Source organism: Pseudophryne corroboree, chromosome 8, assembly GCF_028390025.1.
Source record: "Pseudophryne corroboree isolate aPseCor3 chromosome 8, aPseCor3.hap2, whole genome shotgun sequence".
In the NCBI taxonomy this organism is placed as follows: Eukaryota; Metazoa; Chordata; class Amphibia; order Anura; family Myobatrachidae; genus Pseudophryne; species Pseudophryne corroboree.
This window is the reverse complement of record NC_086451.1, coordinates 252943528-252950231: the sequence shown is the minus strand read 5'-3', so window position 1 is coordinate 252950231 and position 6704 is coordinate 252943528.

The window sequence follows — 6704 nt, the reverse complement described above, 5'->3', positions numbered from 1 at the left end:
CGAAGAGGTATTGTATGTACTCACCCAAGGGATGTTTTTTAAGTGGTGATTTCTCTTGGAAGCCTTATTTAATAAAGCTGTCCTATCCATTGACAACACCCGTTGTTTATCACGCAATAAGGATTTTTTGTTATAACCACGAACCAGAAACTTCTGTATTAACAAATCGATTTCTTGTTCTGCAATAATATGGTTACTATTGATCCTATGAATGCGGATCATCTGGGAGTAGGGTAAACTATTAACCATAGCTCTAGGGTGGCAGCTCTGTGCTTTCAGAAAAGTGTTTCTATCAGTTGGCTTTACGTATAGACTTGTGTGGATGCTATTATCTAATATCGTGACTTTAACATCCAAAAAATTAATTGTGTTTTGTGATACTGTATGTGTAAATTTAATGGGGCTGGGAGATTGATTATGTGTCTCTATTAATGATAATAAAATCGACACATCCCCTTGCCAAACCAGAAATAAATCATCTATAAACCTTGAATATTGTAATATATGTCCACTTATGTTTGTATCAGAAAAAAATAATGCATTTTCTATCATGAACATAACGATGTTGGCATATGTCGGTGCCATGGAACTTCCCATGGCACAGCCTTTTACTTGCAGAAAAAACTCATTATTATATAAGAAAAAATTGTTAGTAAGAATCAAATCAAATAATTGAAGGATGATAGTCACTTTTTCTGTAGAAAAGTTACTCTTAGTAACTAAAAACTCTTTAACAGCCTCAAGGCCTAAAGTATGTGGTATTGAGGTGTACAAATTCACTACATCTAAACATACCAGCCAATTATCAGCCCCAGAGGTGGTTAACTCACCTAATTTTTTGAGAAAAGCTGTAGTATCAAGTAAAAAAGACTTTTCCTGTTGAACTAATGGTTGTAAAAGAGCATCTAATAATGTGGCCACCGGTTGAAATAAGGATCCCTGCGCCGATACTATCGGACGTCCAGGGGGTGGATTTAGTCCTTTATGGACTTTTGGGATAGTGTAGAATATTGGTATAATAGGGTGGCTTGGAATCAGAAGCTCTTTTACATCCTCAGTTATTAAACCGCAATCCAAAGCAATACACAATAGATCTAACAATTGTTGTTTACAAGAATTCAAAGGATTTCTTTGTAATTTATTATAAACCTCTGGATCACCAAGCTGCCGTAATACTTCATTATTATAATCCTGCCAATCCTGTAATACCAAGGCCCCACCCTTATCAGCCTGTCTGAATACTAAATTATGATTTTGAGACAAAGATTTTAAAGCTTCCCTCTCCATAGGGGTTAAATTAGGGTGACATACTTGCTTATTATTTTTCAAATCAGTGTGTGTCTCATATTCTAATAAACTCATATAGGTTTTAATGCTATGGTTATAAGACACTGGATCAAACCTTGATTTCTGTTTAAATTTCTTCAGTTGTTGTGGAATCGTCCCCGGATCATCACTACCAGTTCCAAAGAATTCTTTTAACCGCAAACTCCTTGCCAATTCATATTTCTCAATGTTCCATTGTAGTTCATCTAGTCCTGTACTCGGAACAAAAGATAAACCTTTTGAAAGTACCGAGGATTCACTCTGTCTTACTCAAGTTGTGTGATGAGAGATTAAAGATTATGGTTTCTTGTTCGTTGGGGATCTCCCCCGTCGTCTGGTGCCGCCTTTTGAATTGTCCCCCACGTCTCGTTCTGCTCCTCCTGTTTTTCCTAAAGGGGCGGAGGCGGTTGCCCTGGAACCAGTGTCCAAAGGGTGTTCAAACCTTCGATATTGTTGTCTTTGTCCATCTTCACTGTTAGATCCCTCGTTGTCCAGTGAAGAATCTGTGTCAAACTCAAAACGTGTCAGTTTCTTGTTATATGATTTTTTGTTGTGTCTGAAAAAAGGGCGTTGAGGACCTGTATGTGGTTTGCCACTTAACCATCTGTATACAGAGTGTGTGTCATAATCATTTTCCACTTTTATACGCTTCTCCTTTTTAAATTGTAATAAATCACGTTTATAGGTGGCTATTTGTTGTTTCAGACAATCAGCCCAATCGATACTTTTATCTGTTGTAAGCGTAATTAAATTGGTGGTTTCAAACTTCTGAATTTTCTCTTTAATAAGCTGAAGCTCTTTAGTTGATTGTTCCACCACAAGTATCATTAAGTCGAAAGAGCAACGATTGAGGATACCAACCCAGCGTTTGCAGAATTGTGGATCAAAACGTCCTATTGTGGGACAATTGCGTATCCTAAATCCCCTTGGGATCATTTTGCTCTTATAATAATCACTTAGGGACATTCCATGCAGGAAAAAGTCAATCTCCTTTTTCTTGAGACGTAGCAAGTCCCGTTTATCTTTTGTTCCGAGTACAGGACTAGATGAACTACAATGGAACATTGAGAAATATGAATTGGCAAGGAGTTTGCGGTTAAAAGAATTCTTTGGAACTGGTAGTGATGATCCGGGGACGATTCCACAACAACTGAAGAAATTTAAACAGAAATCAAGGTTTGATCCAGTGTCTTATAACCATAGCATTAAAACCTATATGAGTTTATTAGAATATGAGACACACACTGATTTGAAAAATAATAAGCAAGTATGTCACCCTAATTTAACCCCTATGGAGAGGGAAGCTTTAAAATCTTTGTCTCAAATTTATAATTTAGTATTCAGACAGGCTGATAAGGGTGGGGCCTTGGTATTACAGGATTGGCAGGATTATAATAATGAAGTATTACGGCAGCTTGGTGATCCAGAGGTTTATAATAAACTACAAAGAAATCCTTTGAATTCTTGTAAACAACAATTGTTAGATCTATTGTGTATTGCTTTGGATTGCGGTTTAATAACTGAGGATGTAAAAGAGCTTCTGATTCCAAGCCACCCTATTATACCAATATTCTACACTATCCCAAAAGTCCATAAAGGACTAAATCCACCCCCTGGACGTCCGATAGTATCGGCGCAGGGATCCTTATTTCAACCGGTGGCCACATTATTAGATGCTCTTTTACAACCATTAGTTCAACAGGAAAAGTCTTTTTTACTTGATACTACAGCTTTTCTCAAAAAATTAGGTGAGTTAACCACCTCTGGGGCTGATAATTGGCTGGTATGTTTAGATGTAGTGAATTTGTACACCTCAATACCACATACTTTAGGCCTTGAGGCTGTTAAAGAGTTTTTAGTTACTAAGAGTAACTTTTCTACAGAAAAAGTGACTATCATCCTTCAATTATTTGATTTGATTCTTACTAACAATTTTTTCTTATATAATAATGAGTTTTTTCTGCAAGTAAAAGGCTGTGCCATGGGAAGTTCCATGGCACCGACATATGCCAACATCGTTATGTTCATGATAGAAAATGCATTATTTTTTTCTGATACAAACATAAGTGGACATATATTACAATATTCAAGGTTTATAGATGATTTATTTCTGGTTTGGCAAGGGGATGTGTCGATTTTATTATCATTAATAGAGACACATAATCAATCTCCCAGCCCCATTAAATTTACACATACAGTATCACAAAACACAATTAATTTTTTGGATGTTAAAGTCACGATATTAGATAATAGCATCCACACAAGTCTATACGTAAAGCCAACTGATAGAAACACTTTTCTGAAAGCACAGAGCTGCCACCCTAGAGCTATGGTTAATAGTTTACCCTACTCCCAGATGATCCGCATTCATAGGATCAATAGTAATCATATTATTGCAGAACAAGAAATCGATTTGTTAATACAGAAGTTTCTGGTTCGTGGTTATAACAAAAAATCCTTATTGCGTGATAAACAACAGGTGTTGTCAATGGATAGGACAGCTTTATTAAATAAGGCATCCAAGAGAAATCACCACTTAAAAAACATCCCTTGGGTGAGTACATACAATACCTCTTCGGAATGTATAGTAAAGACAGCCAAAAAAAACTGGCCGATTGTCCAAAGCGATTTGAATTTGAACTTGCAGGGACACAGGTTAATGCCATGTTATAAACGAGGTAGAAGCCTTAAAGATATACTGGTGAAGACAGACACGACACGTTTAACTGATCGGTCTGGTATATTTGGTTTTAAGAGGAACGGTTGCTTTAAATGCACATGTGTGACCTGTCAATTTTTGTTGACAGGTGATGTATTTTACCATCCACACACAGGTACACCTTATAAAATTAAACATCACTTCACTTGTAACTCGTGTTTTGTGATCTATCAGATCATTTGCCCGTGTGGCCTTAGCTATATTGGCAAAACTGAATCAAAATTCAAGGAGCGCATGGGTAATCACAGAGCAGCTATACGAGCTGCGATCACATTGGGCACTGGTGAACAACCAGTAGCTCGTCATTTTGCAGAGAAAAAGCACACATTATCTAGCTTGAGATATCGGATGATAGACACTGTCTTACCTAATATACGAGGTGGTAATAGATCATTAAAATTGTTGCGCTTGGAAGCGAGATGGATATACCGCCTGAATGTTCTATCTCCTAAGGGCTTAAATGAGTGCATTACATATTCTAATCTACGTTAACACACATTGGGATGTATTTTTAAAATACTGTAAGAATGTGGTTAGAGCACTGGTGGCTCTTTATTTATGCATTAATAAATATGTATTACCTTGTTTTCCAGCTTGCATTTAAACACTTTTTGACATGTTATGTGTGGAAGGGTTAATTAGATACAAGGAGACGGGCTCCTCTGATGAGCAGTAACATACATCTGTGAGCCACTTTATATCAAGCATTATTGGATGCAGCATAATGACTATAATAGTTGATATTGGTCATATAAATTAAACAGATTTTTAGTATCAACAGTATTGATTTATTCTGGATAATAAATTCTGCACATTGGATGTTTATGTTGTAATACAACGTTCGTAGCGCCGCGCTCTGAGTGGTGCGGTGCAACTATGAAAAGTTTGTCAATATTACACCGTTTGTAAATATGTTATAGTAAAGGTGTTATGGGTTTTTCTGATGGCTGTATTTTTAAAGTAAATTTTTTAAATTGTTCTCTTTTAATACATGTGATGTTTAATAAATATACTCGCACGGTTACTATGACAACCAATCTTACTGAGGTCATAGGGGTTGGCCTTTGGTCTTGGATTGATGATGTCAGAGTAATCCACACACCGGTGATCGGGGTGATTTTCCCGCTTGATTCTTTCCTGCTCCTGATGTGGTATGTCTATATAAATGTTTTGCATTTCTTGTTGTATCACTTCCTGATGACAATTTGACACAATAAATTGAAACGTTGAAGCAACCAGGACTCTGGTCCGTTTAATACTGAATTTAGCATGAGTGCCACACCGTGGACTTGATATATATATATATATATATATATATATACATATACTGTATATATATATATTGTATAGATAGATGTAAATTCATGCCACTCCAATAATATGAATAACTTTATCAGGTGCGAGACTCAAAAGGGAGTCAAGTATACAACATGCAGTGTGCTGCCCTCAGGTTTCAATAAGCATGACTGGCAGCAGTCATATTTCAGACTGAGGTGCCGATTATACAGCAGAGGGAACAGCTATGACACTGTTCTAACTGCTGGAAAGTGCAGTTTTTCGCATGGATGAAAAAAACGGCACTAAATATATCATGGACAAAAGCAGGATTTGTAAGGGGGGCTTATATATATACAGTATTTGCTGGCGTATAAGACTACTTTTTTGCCCTGAAAAACATGCCTCCAAGTGGAGGGGTCGTCTTATACGCCGGGTGCACTTCAGTTGGGATAGACATAGCTGCCATAGTGGCCTTCCGATACTCGCCCGGTGCCCATAGTGGCCTCCCGATGCCCGCCCACCTCATTCTACTCACCATCCAGTATCGCGCGATATCCAGTGCGGCCGCGGCGGGTCACTAGTGGCAATTACAGGGAGATGCAGGGACTGGCCGGAGGCGCTGCAGTCGCGTTGTGGCCGTAGAATGGTGACAATGACAGGTACTGTAATGGCACTAATACTAATACTAATGGCACTCATGTGAAACCGGTAACACTAAATGCACACAGGGGTATACTTTTATACATTTTACAACTTTCTCCTCACCCCCTCCCCCCTTCTTATGCATACCTTGATAAATACTCCCTATCCAAATCTCTTATCAGGTCATAATATACAGTATGTCACAAATCTGATGTTCTTTTACGTTTTATTTGGTGTGTGGAAGGGGGTAGTCTTATACGGCGAGTATATAACAAACTCTATATTTTGAGTGGAAATGTTGGGGGTCGTCTTATACGCCCAGTCGTCTTATACGCCGGCAAATACGGTATATATATATATATATATATATATATATATATATATATATTAGTGATGAGTGGGTTCGGTTCCTCGGGATCCGAACCCCTCCCGAACTTCACCCACTTTACACGGTTCCGAGGCAGCCTCGGATCTTCCCGCCTTGCTCGGTTAACCCGAGCGCGTCCGAACGTCATTATCCCGCGGTCGGATTCTCGCGAGATTCGTATTCTATATAAGGAGCCGTGCGTCGCCGCCATTTTCACTCGTGCTTTGGAGATGGTAGCGAGAGGACGTGGCTGCGTTCTCTCAGTTTCTGTGTTCAGTGTGCTGCAAATATCTGTGCTCAGTGTGCTGCAAATATCTGTGCTCAGTGTGCTTGCAAATATCTGTGCTCAGTGTGCTGAAAATATCTACGTTC